Source organism: Nanorana parkeri, unplaced genomic scaffold (assembly GCF_000935625.1).
Source record: "Nanorana parkeri isolate BGI_ZX_2015 unplaced genomic scaffold, ASM93562v1 scaffold4112, whole genome shotgun sequence".
Classification (NCBI taxonomy): domain Eukaryota; kingdom Metazoa; phylum Chordata; class Amphibia; order Anura; family Dicroglossidae; genus Nanorana; species Nanorana parkeri.
In genome coordinates this window covers 6,816-22,553 of record NW_017310379.1, presented here as the reverse complement: position 1 = coordinate 22,553, position 15,738 = coordinate 6,816, and the positions used below count along the sequence as shown (strand labels likewise).

Below are 15,738 nucleotides of genomic sequence, written 5' to 3'. Positions count from 1 at the left end.
CTCGCTCTCTCCCCTCCTCTCTCTCGCTCTCTCCCCTCCTCACATTAATGTTGCCATTTTCTTTCCTTCATACTTGTACTGTATATCTGTAATGCTATGGGGTTTTTTTTTTTTAAACACCGTTAATAAGCATAATTTAAAAGGACAATATAGCATTTGTAGAGAAAACCTCTGAATGAAGAGCAAGTCTTCTCAATGGCAATATACAGGTGAAACTCGATGAAGCATGAAGTGCTCCAAAATCTCCTGGTAGACTGCTGCGTACTGTACCACCAAGCAAGCGACACCATGAAGACCAAGGGGCTCTCTCCAAACAGGTCAGTTGTGTAGATTAGGGTTGGGTTATGAGACAAAAAAACACCCACTACTTTGAACATCAAACGAAGCACCATTAAATCCATTATTTAAAAATGGAAAGAATATGGCACCACAACAAACCTGCCAAAACCCATGGACCAGGCAAGAAGGTCATTAATCAGAGAGGCAACAAAGAGACCAAAAATAACACTGAGGGAGCTGCAAAGCTGGCCTTCATGGAAGAAGAGTGACCAAAAAAAGCCATTGCTTGCAGAAACAAAATAAGGAAACACATTTGCTGTTCACTATAAGGCATGTGGGAAACTCACCGAACATATGGAAGAAGTTACTCAGAAGTGGTCAGATGAAACTAAAATTGTTTGCCTTCAAGGAAAATGCTATGTCTGACACAAACCCAAGACCTCTTGTCACCCCGAGAGCTCCATCCCCACAGTGAAGCATGTTGGGGGCAGCATCAGGCTGTGCAGATGTTTTAGATCGGCAGGGACTGGCAAACTGATGAGAATTGAAGAAATTAAGCATGGCACTAAATTCAGGGAAGTTCTTGAGGGAAACCAGTTTGTCTGCCCGAGATTTGAGACTGATACATAGGTTCACCTTCCAGCAGGACAATGACCCTCAGCATACTGCTAAAGCAACACTTGACTGGTTTAAGGGAAAATATTTAAATGTCTTGGAATGGCCTAGTCAAAGCCCAGACCTCGATCCAATTGAGGATCTGTGGCATGACTTAGATTGCTGTACACTAGTGAAGCCTATCCAACATGAAGGAGCTGGAGCAGTTTTGCCTTGGAGGATGGGCACAAATCGCCCTGGACAGATGTGCCATCTTTATAGAGACGTATCCCAAGAGACTCGCAGCTGTATTTACTGCAATAGGTAAGCTCTACAGAGTAGTGTGTGTGTGTGGAAGGGGGGGGGGGGGTTTGTTAGTTATGCACGCTCAAGTTATCTGCTTTTTTATTTCTTGTATGTATCACAATAAAAAATATTTTGCATCTTCAAAGTGGTAGGCATGTTGTGTAAATCAAATGATACAAACTCCAAAAAAAATACATTTTATTAAAGGTGGTAATGCAACAAAATAGGAAAAATGCCCAGGGGGTGAATATTTTTGCAAGCCACTGCATTTTAAATGGTATAATGCACGCTGTGCTTTTACTTTGTTCAGGTGCATTCATTTTAAGTGCATTTAGAAAAAATAGAAATCTAGCAAGTAGAAGTATACGAATGGGTTTTTAAGAAAGTTGGAATTCTTCTTTGACCCTCTTCACACTGACGCACACTCTTCATCAGCAACAGAGTTGTGAAGCAGTAGAACATTTCTATATGGAGAATTTATAAAAATGCAATTTATTTTGACACTCAGCTATTTCAAAGTAGTAGATCTTTTATCTATAAACCACTGACATGGGGATGAGGTTCGCACTGAGTGGTTTATTGGGGATTCCAAATTCATCTAGACTTGAGAGGGGTCAACGTGGACCTCTTGATGTGGAAATATTTAATTGATGATATATTTATTTGGTAAGGCTCACAGCCACAACTGATGCAATTTGTTTTGAATCTAAATCAGAACCTGAATAAATAACTTACACTCAGTAGTAGTTATATCATGTAGGTTCTCAAAATCTACCTAGCTGCTTATTTACATTATGATTAACATTTGTTCCTGTTTCATGGTGACAGTCCCAGTTTTAAGAGGATCTGTCCCTGCGAAACGAGCATCCCCAGTGCTGTCCCTGGCTGCCCAGTGGTGCGGTGCATGCACATTGCTGCTACCAGCCATGTGGTGGCCCGGGTCCCCAGGCCATGACTGACCTTTTATCTTTTTAGGCTTTGCCACTGCAGGGCCATCTGCACAGCAGCTGCTGGCTCAGACACATCGGTGTACAGAACTGAGGGAGGTTGCCCTAAGCAGCTCCGCAACTCTGATCTGCCAGAGTGTCACATGACACAGCCAAGAGCAGGACTTCCACTCACTGTGCTATACCGCTGTAACTGAGGTCTGGTGAGTGGACTTCAAGAGGGTCTGTGGAGTGGGGGAGATATTGGGGAGGAAGTCTTTACAGGGGGCTGTTTGGGGGAAGAGGTCTGTACTGAGGGGTATTTTGGGTGGAGAGGTCTGTACTGGGGGTTATTTGGGAAGAGACATTTCTACTGAAATCCATTTTATGTAATTGGAGCATGTGCTCAACAGACAGATATGTTGTAGTGCATTTTGAAAATAGCTAATATGCTGTAGCTTCGGGTGTGTTGACTTGAAGTTTAAAATACATTAAACAGAGATGCAATACAACTGAAAGCTAACGGCAACTCATTAATTAAAACAAACCCTGATGATAAAAAAAAGTAGATAACAATGTTTTTTGACTACCTACAGTCATGGCTTAAAATATTGGTACCCCTGCATTTCTGCCAGATAATGCACCAAAATTGTAATTGCAAAATTGTTGCAATTACAAATGTTTAGGCATTCTCATGTTTATTTCTTTGGTTTGTATTGGTATGGCACAAAAAAAGTTTTGAAAAAAAGCCAAACATGATGCATTCCTTGCAAAACTCCAAAAATTGACTGGCCAAAATATTTGGCACCCTCAAATAAAATTTGGTAGCACAGCCCTTGGAAAAAATAAATGAAATTAATTGCTTCCTGTAACCATCAATTAGTTTCTCACAGCTCAATGAATTTTGGACCACTTGTCTTTTACCAACTGCTCCGGGTCTCTCAGATTGGAAGGGTTCATTTTCCCAACTGCTGTTTTGAGATCTCTCCACAGGTGCTCTATGGGATTCAGATCTGGACTCATTGCTGGGCAGTCCAGTGCTTTGAAACCGTTTCTGGGTGCTTTTTGACGTGTGCTTTGGGTCACTGTCCTGCTGTAAGACCCATGACCTCTGACAGAGACCCACCTTTATGACACTGGGCCCTACAATGCACTCCAGAATTCTTTGGTAGTTTTCAGATTTCATAATGCCATACACACACAGTCAAGACATCCGGTGCCTGAAGCAGCAAAGCAACCCCAAAACATCAGTGAACCTCCACCATGTTTGACTGTAGTGATTGTGTTTTGTTTTTTTCTTTCATTTCTTTTTCTGAAAACCGTAGAATGAAAAAGTTGTCATTTTGTTTTGTCTGTCCACAGCACATTCTCTCAAAAGGATTTTGGATTCCTCAGTTAGTTTTTTGGCAAACTCCAATCTGGCTTTTTTATGTTTGTGTCAGCAGTGGGGTTCTCCTGTGGTCTCCTACCATAGTGTTCCTTTTCATTAAGATGGCGATGTATAGTGCGAGCTGACACAGTTATACCCTGTGCCTGAAGGCCAGCTTGAATTTGTCTGGAAGTTGATCAAAGGTCTTTATCCACCATTTGAATAATCCTTTGTTGCAGTCTTTGATCAGTTGTTCTCTTTCGTCCACGTCCAGGGAGATTAGCTACAGTGCAATGGGCTATAATCGTCATGACAATGTTGCGCACAGTGAACGCTGGAACATTAGGATCTCTGGAGATGGACTTGTAACCTTGAGATTGTCCATACTTTTCCGCAATTTGTGTTCTCCAGACAATTATTTGCTGCTCTTTCTCTTCTCCATGCGGCACACAGAGACACACAACAGAAAGGTTGAGTCAATTTTTCACCATTTTAACTTGTTGCCGGTGTCATTTCTATATTGTCAGCACCTGTTAATTGATACAGGTTAGTTTAATTACAGGAGCATCACAAACCTGGAGTGCAATTATTTCTTGCAATTTGGAGAAGCTGCCAATAATGTCAAGTCCATTTTTGGAGTTTAGTGTGAAAAGTGTCATGTTTGGCTTTTTTTCCTCAACTTTTTTTGTGACAAACCAATACAAACAAAAGAAATAAACATGAGAATGCCTAAAGATTTGTAATTGCAGCAATTTTGCAGTTACAATTTTGCAATTGTGGTGCATTATCTGACAAATGCAGGGGTGCCAATATTTTTAGCCATGACTGTAGTGTGTAGCGGCAAGGAAAACTAAGATAATCATTTGCAAGAAATGTTACCAATGGGACCCTTCTGCTCCTTTTTGTTCTGTTCTGACTAGGTATACTTTATTTTAGTCAGTACTGCAGTGCTTACTGCACAACAGAGTAGCAGGTTTCCTTTATTGCGAACCTACTAGCTGCTTAGGCTTTCCTTTTGTTTACCCGGCACACTGTTCACCTGCTGGGAGCAAAGAAACATAACTGGTACCTTCAGGTATAGGGAGCATGTAACTTAATTTCCCTTACTACCCCATGATGGCGCTGGTGATTGGCCACGTAGTGGGGGTTGGGAGTCCTTGGCCCTAAATAAGCTCCTATTCATGACTAAAAGCTTACATAGGGTTAGTTCGGCATACTTCTGGTGGTTGAACGGAGCATGGGAGGTTGAGGGGAGCATAAGCTGTTGATAGGGTTTATAAATACCAGTGGGTTTTTGTTTTCTTTTTTTTGTACTGGTTGGAAAAATTCCCATCAACAGGAAGTTAGACAAAATCTCCCAAAGTGCGGGAAAGAGTAGGTGTCCCCTTTTGGAATATTTCCCCTCGCAACTCTAGAATTTTGGATTTACCCTCATTTTGTCTCGGTGACCCTAACCCTTTACCATTCTATACAAAAAAAATACCAAGAAGAAGCCTAGAGCTATACATTGAGCTGGTTTTGCATTTTTGCATACATGTTAAAATGTGCATTTTAAGCCTAAAAATGCATAAAGCCCCCCAAAACTATGTTTTCTAGAAGCAGAGACCAATAAAATGGTCAAACATATTAAGCCTCAAAATCGCCTGTGCCCATATCTACAGGTCATCAATTAACGCTAATGGACCTAGAATTGTTTGCAGCGATACCTATAGTGTGGCACAATTGTTGTTTTCATATGTAGGTGCAATTGATGTATGTGTTTGCTAGGAATGTACCGATACCAGTATCTGTGCCAATACTGGCCATTTTCACCAGTACTCGTGAAAATGCCCCAACACTAAGCGCTGATAGCGGGGCTTTACATTTTTAAACCTAAGTCGGCGTTCTAAGCAGGTACCATGCAATATCCCGGCAGCCTTCCTGTGAAGCGTGTAGCTTATTTAAATCGCTGTGCCGCTGCCCGCAAGCACAACCGGGAAGCCTGGTAGGAGCCTGCACAGCCCAGCTTACAGCCCACCACAGACCCTTTATAGTCACCATAGCCCCGCATAGCCATCCGAGAGTTTTCACAATCCACTATAAACCGCGTATAGCCACCTAAGAGTCAACACAGCCCACCATAGAACCTGCACAGCCCTGCATGACCCCACACAGCTACCTGAGATCCTCGCTGGAGACATTAGGCCGTCACCCCGTAGCAGCACAGATTATGTAGCTTCATTATATTCTGCATCGATGTAAATTGCATTGCTGGTTGCCATTTGACATTACTGTATAATATACTGTATATATATATATTGCTGGGACTCTTAGTCCTCTATAGCTGGTGGTATTCTGTATTGCTGAGATTTGTAGTCCCTCTACAGTTTTTAGTCAGTAGCCGAACTACCAGGGTGCAGCTGGGACTGGGCCCTGGTGCTCCACCACTGTCCTAAAACTATTAGTCTGTATTTGTTTTTTTTGGGTTTTTTTTAAATGTCACATGACACAAAAAAAGTATCGGCAATTGATATCGGCGATTACTTCAGGAAAAGTATCGGTACTCGTACTTGGTCTGGAAAAACTGGTATCAGTGCATCCCTAGTGTTTACAATTATACTGTGTGTGCGTATACTTGGGGGCAGGGGGCTTTAAACATTTGGGGGTGTTTTTTATTGCATTTTATTTACCTTTTTAATTGTTTTTAACTTTTTTTATTATTATTATCACATAAGGGGCTAATAAGCCCCCTATATGATGGCACATGGGAGGTGACAATTTCCTTTTAAGACATTAGGGGTCTAATAGACCCCTGATGTCACCTTCGCAGCTCACACCAGCTGAGGAATGACGGCTCTGAAAGTGATGAGCCTCCTCACCCCAGGGCTAGTTTACACCACTTCCAGTGCATTCCAGCATGATTAGCTGCTAGAATGCGCATTAGAAAATCCTCCCTGCATTCTGGCACATCAGTGCCTGCGTTCCGGTCCAGTGCAATCGCCAAAAATAGTTCAAGCACTATTCTTTTTTTTAAAGATCGCACTGGAACGCAGTCATTGATATTTGGTGGAGAGGGGTGTCAGGCATGGGTGGCATGCTGCAGGGCTCCTGGAAGTGATCAGGCGGCTGCATATAAAAAGGGTAAGCGAAGCTCATTTACATCTTGAAACGTGAACACTACATTCCAAGTGAAGGGCTTACAACAGCCTCAATGCACAAGTACTGTTAGATGGGAGTGGTAGGAGTTACTTTATGTATTTTATTATATAAGATTTCTAAAATTGTAGGGCTGCAACTAATGATTATTGGGTTACAAACATAAAGTTTACTTCAGAATAAAACTGCATGCACAATTTTTTGGAATTGCACTGCACTGGAACGCACGGTATCGCGGTACCATGTGCTCCAGTGCGTGCAATCACACTGTGGGTGGCGGGCACGTTTGGGGTGCCATTGAAATGATTGGCACTGCAACACACCTCCCGCAGCATAACTTGTCAGGCCACAACCGAAAATGACTTTTTCCCCACCTTTTTATAATTGTTTTTTTTTTAAATAATTGTATTGTAAGCACATGGCGCTAGACTAGCTTCAGCCAGGGAATGACACCTGCCAGTGGCAAGATTTCGCAGATGGCAGCTGAATGTAAATACAGCAGGTAGTGGGCTGATGCAATAGCCAGCCTGCTATTGGCTATTTCAAATTGCAATAGCCAATAGCAGGCTGGCTACTGCACCTGCCCACTGCTTGCTGTGCCCTCCTTACAGCATGGAGGAGAGTGCTGGGGGATCCAACCAACTAATCGATAATGAGAATAGTTGACATTATTTTGACATTAATAAAGAAATTTGTTGCAAGAAAACGCACAATAAAAATATATTTTGTAAAGAGGTCTGTTGTGTTCCTCTAGTATTTGGGAGATCCTAAAATCTACTGGATTTGTGATGTTGCTGTTGAAAGTCCTTGTTTGCTGATTGTATTCTGTTTTTGCTGTATGGTGAATACTGGTATTACTACTTTTTGTTTCCATTACAGACAGCCTTTCAAAATGATGTATTCTCCAAAGAAAACAGCTAAACAGAGTGAGCCAACTGATGAAATCAGGGAAGAGGCAGAAGCTCTGATTGTAAAGACACCTGCGAAAGATGTGCAGCCATCCCTGTTTAAAGCTTTGTATAAAACCTTTGGCCCTTATTTCTTCATGAGCTCCTTCTTCAAAATCATGCATGATATTTTAATGTTTTCAGGGCCAGAAATATTAAAGTAAGCACTTGGTGAGAATGACCTATGTTTGACTATGAATGATAGGTGTAGATATGTTCTGTATATACACAAATTTCTAAAGGCCAGTTATTGTTAAAGCTGTCAGATATACTCCTTCACAGTATATCATGTGACATTTTAACTTGGAAATTGAGTAGCTTTAAAGTGAGCCTATAAGAATATGATGGCTGACATTGCCGATTTTTTGTTTTAAATATGCAGGCTACCAGATTTCCATCCTGAATCTACCTTTACTTAGTGAGTCACATGTTTGTTTAAGGTCAATTGTTTGACTTTTAAAGTTTTATAGACTGCATGCTTGTTCTGGATCAGTAACTAAGCAGGAAATTAATGAAGGGGTCTGCACCATTTAAAAGATATGTCAGCAATGGCACCTTACTTGTTTCTGTAGAGATTCACTGTAAATTGGTTCACTTTCAAATCGCTTTAGTTTTGCCTGCAGGTTTATCCAGTGTCTTCTCAGGCCATGTTCACACCTATGTGTTTTTGAGCAGTAGAAAAAGAGCTTCAAAACACTCAACAAAAGAAATCCCATGGTTTTTAATACCTCCTCTTCATTCCTGAGCAGCAAACACAGAAAAAAGTTGTTTGTAAGCTCGTTCGTACATTGACCGCAGGGTCTCAAACTGCCAGTCAAAATGAGCGTCTTCATGTGTGCGCATTTTAACGCATGCAAAAAATGCTAGCAGAACCATCGCTTGCAAAAACTTACACTTCAAGCTGAACTCTAGAGATAGTTAAATACACTGATGAAACACAGTATATGACAGCTGCTTTACCTGCCAAATCATTTGCATTTCTATGCATCCAGCTCTGCAATTTACACAGATCTGCCACACAGCCCTGTCTGGAAAGGGAGGGGACTTGATCTTTCTCTGCTGCAGTTTCCTTACAGGTCTTCCACTGGGGAGGCTTATCTGAGTTCCAAAATTCTTTGCTGCTTGATATTGTCCACAAGGAGTTGCAGAAATCTGACATAGTTGTTGCTAGTCTGGGATCCCTTAGAGGCCCTAAGACTTCAAAAATGTTTCCGGTGCACACCGTACTCCAAGACATCGTGTACGGAGACTGGGGAGCTTCTCTGGGTTTCTACGTTGCTAAAAGCTGGGAAGTGCACCTCCATTGCATATTTCACTTCGTACGAGGAAAGAAACTCATCCGAAAAAGACTATTCCTTGGGGTGTATACATTGATCTTTGTACAATTATGCTTGGACAAGCAACTGAATATCAAGGGTCAAGTCTTGGCCATTGCAATTCAATCTTTTTCCAGAAACCATATGCTCCCATTCTTTGATAACGACACGACATGGTGTTCCTCATATGGCTCCTCTGTACGTTCATTCCTCTCTCACGGGGAGAGGATCTAATTTTAGTTCTTTTGGCACTTTGAAAACTGCCTTTCGAACCTATCAAGAATTTTCCTCTCTTCATTCTTACTCACAAGAAACATGTCTGAACTGATGGCCTTGACATGTAAACATCATTTTTTTTATTCTTGAATAAAGAAAAGAATGTTGAGGCCTAGAGCTTCCCTTCCTAAGGCGATTTCAGCTTTTCACCTCAGTCAAGACGTACTTTTATCTCTCTGTCCAGCTTCCTTTTATATAAGGAGCTTTCCCTTCATTGTCTGGATGTAGTTTGTGTTGTACAAGTGACTTGCAGCCACTTCTTCAATTAGGAAGTCTGTCTCTTTGTCACCCCAGATGGACCCCCAAAGTTGAACTACTTCCAACTCCACTGCATTTCTCTACCTTAGACAAATTATTGTTCAAGCTTATGGTCTTAAGGATCGGCTTCTACTCTTTCCTGTTAGTACACACTCTACTAGATGTTTTATTGCTTCATTGGCTTTTTGGTGTCAGGCACCTGCTTCCCAGATTTGTAAGGCTGTCACCTTGTCTTTTTTCACACATTCTCTACCTGGTGGATGCTTAGGCCTCGGCCGATGTCCGTGTTGGGCGTAAGGTCTTTCGGACAGTGATTTTACTGCAGGCATTCCCCAGTTTTCTGTTTCTTTATTGGGCCTATTTGCACTTTGTTTGCTGTGTTGCCCACCCCCTCAGTTGGACTGCTTTTGGATGTCCAAAATATGTGAATCCTGTGTACTTCATTGAACCAGATAGAAAATAGGATTTTTGTAGTTGCCATAAATATTTTACGTTTTTATTAGGTCCCCTCTGTTTATGGTCTTGCTTTTAGTAGTGCTTTGTCACAAACTGAAGAGTGCTGGGAGTAGGAGGGTTTATACCAGGCTGCAGGGTCATCCCTAAAATGAGGCAGCCTAAGGCAGTTGACTCAGGTGGCATCTCACTGGGTCACATGGGCGGGGGCTGCCGGTGTGTCTGCCGCTTTCTTTCCAGCCACAGCGTCCCAGTAGCATGCACCACTAGCAACCCTAAACCCACCTTTCCAAATGCCCCCCCTACCTCCCCCCGCAGTGTGTACCATTGCCACACCACACACACACTGGTAACGTGCATTGGCAGCACCCCCAGTCTCAGGCGGTGAATAGTCTAGGGCAGGGGTAGCCAAACTCTGGCCCTCCAGCTGTGGTGAAACTACAAATCCCACGATGCATCTCTCTCCGGGAGTCATGTCTGTGAGAATCTTGCAATGCCTCATGGGATTTGTTGTTCCACCACAGCTGGAGGGCCAGAGTTCGGCTACCCCTGGTCTAGGGACATCCCTGCCAGGATGGTTGTTTTTTGTTTCTAAAATATCCTAAAGGAGGAAGTATAACCCAAATGTCAGATTTCTGTGTCCTCCAGTGAACTCCGATAAAGATTCAAACAGGGAGATACGGAGATGGGGTGCACAAACATCCTATTTGAATGGTGTATTAACAGTAAAAGATCTGCATTATTTCTGTCTTTTTAATCTGCTTTGAGCTGAGCTTTAAGCTTTTTGATAGATAAATGATAAAGGTGTCAAGACGGCACTAAGGGTAAACACACATGTATTTTGGGTAATAAAACAAAGGAAATGGTGTCATGTCCTTCTGCAGAATACACAAGTTATCACTCGCACTAAACATGCTGCTTCAATTTATTTGTGAATGCACGTTGGCAGGTCTCAAAATAATAATGATGGATTATTGTTTTGAGACCTGTTTTAAACAGAACTGTAATGTTTTAGGAAACTTGTCAGGAGAGAAACATGAAAGGTACCATTGCTGACCTTCGGAAAACGCTAGTTGCCTGGATGTCATGCTGACTCTCCTTGCTTCGAATGATGTTACTGACTCGGAACAAGTGTACAGGTCAGGAGTTTTTACTTATCTGTGAATTTTCTGATCAATATAATTGCTCTGGAACAGTGACTGAAAAGCAATAAAGTAAGAGGGTCGGCATTACAGCCAGGCAACTAGCTTTTTTCAAAGAAGGTCAGCAATGGCAGTTCACATTTCTCTGAAGATGAGGTTGTTTTTTCGGTTGAAGCGTATAAAACCAAAAAGCAAAAGTGTAATATATGGCAGCTTACCAAGCCTTAAATGTGGTGGCTTTTAGGGATGTCCCGATACCACTTTTTCATGTACTTGCCGATACCAATTACTGATACTTTTTCTTTAAAGGGACAGGTGACATTTTTTTAAAAACAATAGACTAATGATTATAGGCCAATTTCTTTATGATTATGAAGAACTTTAATTTAAGACTGTTTTTAGAACAATAAAATATTTAACCTATTCATATTTTCAACCGCGATCGTGTGGGGCCCAGACGGTATTGCAGCAGGAAACCGTGCGATCTGATTGGCGTGAATGGAGTGCCATTAGAAAATAATGGCACTGCCAACGCGATCGGCAGTGGTGTGTGATGGATGGGCGGTCATGGATTGCACACCACCGCCAATCACGCTGCCAGTGCCATTATTTTCTAATGGCACCCCAGTCGTGTCAGGCAGATTGCGTGGTTTCCCGCCGCAATACCACCCTGCCCGAGCGGTTGCACACAATTGCGTTTGAGCGTTTATTTGTTGGGGGCAGCGGGGCTTTTTTCAATTTTTATTTACAAATGTTTAATTTCATTTATTTTACTATTTTTACTTTTATCGCCTTTTTAAAAAAAAATGTTACATTTTTATTTAGTTACATTTTTAATTAGTTATTATTTTTTATTTTATAATTGTTTTAACTTTTTTTTTCACTTAACTTTATTGCTATCACACAGGGGATAACAAACCCCTGTGTGATAGCATTTGGAGGTGAGGGTACTCTTTATTGACCCTTTCACCTCCAACACAGGAGTTCTAGCACAGCACTGTGCTAGAACTCCTGTGAGAAGAACGAGCAGTGGCCGGGAAAAGAGGCTGAGGGAGGTGACAGAGCCTGTCAGCTCCATATTTCCGGCTCTCTCACCGCTCCATGTGTCCGGCTCTGTCACCGCTCCATGTGTCCGGCTCTGTCACCGCTCCATGCCTCCTTCTCTCAGCGCACCACCCCCCGTCACTGTACAAGTACTTGTGAAAATGCCTTGCATCGGTCCTCTGACATCCCTAGTGGCTTTATTAAATAATGAATTCATTTTGTATGCTTTCCCCTCCCCCCCTTTATTTTCACCTGGTGATCTGGCCGGTAAGTCTGCTATTGTTTTAACTTCCTTTTAACAGACCAAGCTGTCCAGCAAAAGTGGCAGAGGGTTGAGACAAACCCTTGAACACTGACACGGGTGCTTACTATGGTTAGCTTTTATTAGTTTAGTTAAAATCTTTATCCCAAATGGAAAAATCTGTGAAGGTAACTGCTTAAAAAGTGTTAGCTGGAGTTTGGATTTAATATGTAAGTCATACTCGTACTGCCCTCTCCAAAGGTTGGCAGTGCTGCTGTCCAAGGGTGGCTCCATTGCTCCTCCATTCAGTGGAGCAACCCTAAGACAAAGTGTGTTACTGGCCATCTTACCAGGTTAAAATAAAGGGGAAAAATAACCACATTTAAGGACTGGTAAGCTGCAATATATTCAATCTTTGTTTTTAGGTTCAGACATGCTTTAACTTGACCTAGCCTACAAAAGTGCTTAAACCAACAACAGTGCCTTAAAGTGCCTGCAAGTACCTGTGTTAGTCTTCTGATTTGATGTTTGTTTCCCTGTCATTCAACTTTCAGAGCCTGAAGACTTTGGTATTTTACAGTTGAATGATGGGGAATGAGGCTTAACATCATAAAGGAGTGGGTTTTTTGATTTAAAGCACAGGCACAAAAACCTTCAATCTAAATATATTTCTCACTAGCCGTAAAGGATGTGAACTCCTCTTATGTGCACCAAATGCCGTGACATTATCACTGTGCTGCACATAGCCTGAGCAGAACTGTGTGTGGGACCCAGCAGGTCACTGAGAAAACAAGATTTATATCAAGCACCCCCAAAACAAGATAGTCAATTGGCAAATATTTATTTACTGCCTTGTGTGTTTTTTTTTTTATGACTATATCATTTCTAATTACAAACATTTTTTGCTTCCTTTTTCACAACATTCTCAATGTTTTTAGTCATTAAATTATCATTCCTGTATATTTTAGATTGTCTTGATAGCAAAGGCCTTTCAGTTTTGCATGTTAATGCTTTTAGGAATGACATGGTCGCTTAATGGCAGTGATTACAATAGGTTCTATCTTTTTAGTTTTAAGCAGAAAAAATCCTTTATAAAACCTCCCTTTGGTCAGTACTCTCAGCAGAATTGTGTACAATGTCACTGGGACAAATTATGCAATTTATTTTCATAATTTATTAGTTGGCCGATTTTTAATTTTTTGATCGGATAAAACAAAAATGAAATACCATGAAATACCATCTAATCAGACCACTGATATTTCCCTTTTGAAATAAAGAGATCGAGAACACAGAGTCCTCAATCTCTTTTTCTACAGCCCCAGCACTCAATAAACAGGAAGCACTCATAAATCAAGGAGATGGTACTGTTATTTACAAACATCATAGTTATCAGTACTGATCACTGTGGTGTCAACAATTGTCAGTGTTGGTACAGTGTGTGAGATGTCAGTGCTGATACAGGGTGAGAGATTTCAGTGCAACAGTCCATGTCAGTGTGTCAGTGCTGTTACAGTATCTGACATGTCCAAATGTCAGTACTGGTACAGTGTGTGACGTGTCACTACTGGTACAGTATCTCTCCAATCAGCTGCACAAAACCGAGATCCATAAAAATCAGAATTTATTGTTGTAAATGCCATGCAAAGTACAAAATACCAGGTATGCACACCACCATAGTATCTCTCCTACTACAACAGTTCCCACGTGTTTTCACCACCTGGGCTTAATTATAGAGGTGAAGTTTGTTATTCTTTCAAGTGCTTATAACTGCTGAGTACCGCCCATCGCACAGGTGGTGCCTAAGTAGTTAACCTCTGGATGTAACCAACTGTTGCGCCCCCCCCACCCCCGATTGTTGCATCACTCACAACACATAATACACGCACAACACATAATACACACTACTTACTCGCTATTCAGCCCGTCCACAGTCCACTATGAGCAGCCTGGGGAGGAGGAGGCTGAGACATGGGGAGGCAGTGGGCCCTTGGCAGTGCCCGATTAGTCAGTCCGCCCCTGGTTCGGCCAATAATTGTGTTCACTGCCTGGGCCCCCCATCTCAAGCCACCCCATCCCCTCCCCCCATCTCAAGCCCCACCCCCCATTCTGTACATAGAAATTACACCATATTTTAAATTCAGAATTATTGTCGCAGGGTTGGATTAACTTGAATATAATTTTGTTTCTTTAAGGTATTGTCTATCCACTGAGAAATCATTAGTCACTATGTTTTAGCAGATATTGCAGATCCTGATGTTCTAAGTATTGCAGCATTTCCATACTGTATACAGTTGCTAAAACATTTTTTTTCTTTCTTCCTCTAACAGGTTGCTTATTAAGTTTGTGAGAGACAAGAGTGCCCCAAACTGGCATGGATACCTGTACACTGGACTGCTTTTCTTTTGTGCCTGCCTGCAAACACTCATCTTGCACAAGTATTTCCATATCTGCTTTGTTACAGGAATGAGGTTGAAAACTGCCATCATTGGAGTTGTCTACCGTAAAGTATGAAGCCATAATCAACTATTCTTTACACAATAACCCTTCTTTTTCTCCTATTGGAAAGTGAACATTTTCTTAGTTGCTCTCACAAGTTGTGTTTTAAAAAGGTTTTCAAGTATCTTAACTATTAACAGAAATGTAGCTTATTTGTGTATCAGTTGGCAGTAGATCCTCAAATCATCTCCGAATTTGTGCCTTCTGGAGGGTGGCTACTTTTCTTCCCCATGGTCCCTGCGTGTGTTTTAAAGTAGCCACTGCTCCAAATGCGCTCCCGTGATAGACTACAATCTCAGTACAAATTAGTAAACTAATGATGAGATTATAGTCACAAGAGCAAATAGTCACCCTCCAGAAGGAATGACAGTGTCAGACAAATTCAGAGATGATTTGAGGATCTACAGCCAAGTAATACCCAAATAAGCTGCATTTTTGTTCATAGCTAAGGTACCTAAATGCGTTTTTAAGATTTAACTCCGTTTAGTGTCTCTTTAACCAGTTGACATCCGCGGTGTTAAACCCCCTTCCCATCCAGGCCATTTTTCAGTATTCAGCGCTGCGGTACTTTGACTGACATTTATTCCATCATGCAGCGCTGTAATGAAATTAATTTTATACCCTTTTTTGGGGACAGATAGAGCTTTCTTTTGGTGGTATTTATTCACCACTGGGGTTTTAAATTACCGAAATAAAAAAAAAAAACGGTTTCCCCTATATTAAATGAGAAAACATTTATTATTACCCAATTTTTTGGTAAAATATAAAAGACGGGGTCACGTCGGGTAAAAAGACACCAAACATGTCAAGCCTTAAAATTGCGTGCGAAACCTCAAAAAACGATAATACCCAAAATTGGCCATAGGCGACGCTTTAAAAGCTGTTACCGCTCATCAGTTTAGTGTTATTAGTGATTGGTGGCCCTAGAATGATTGCTCTCACTGCGACGTTCGCGG

The 15,738-nt window shown here is 41.6% G+C and overlaps 1 pseudogene; it reads left to right on the top strand.

Annotated features, from left to right (window-relative positions):
• The first annotated feature begins 512 nt into the window (after positions 1 to 512).
• LOC108803736 overlaps positions 513 to 15,738 on the top strand; it is a 20,887-nt pseudogene continuing 5,661 nt past the window's right edge.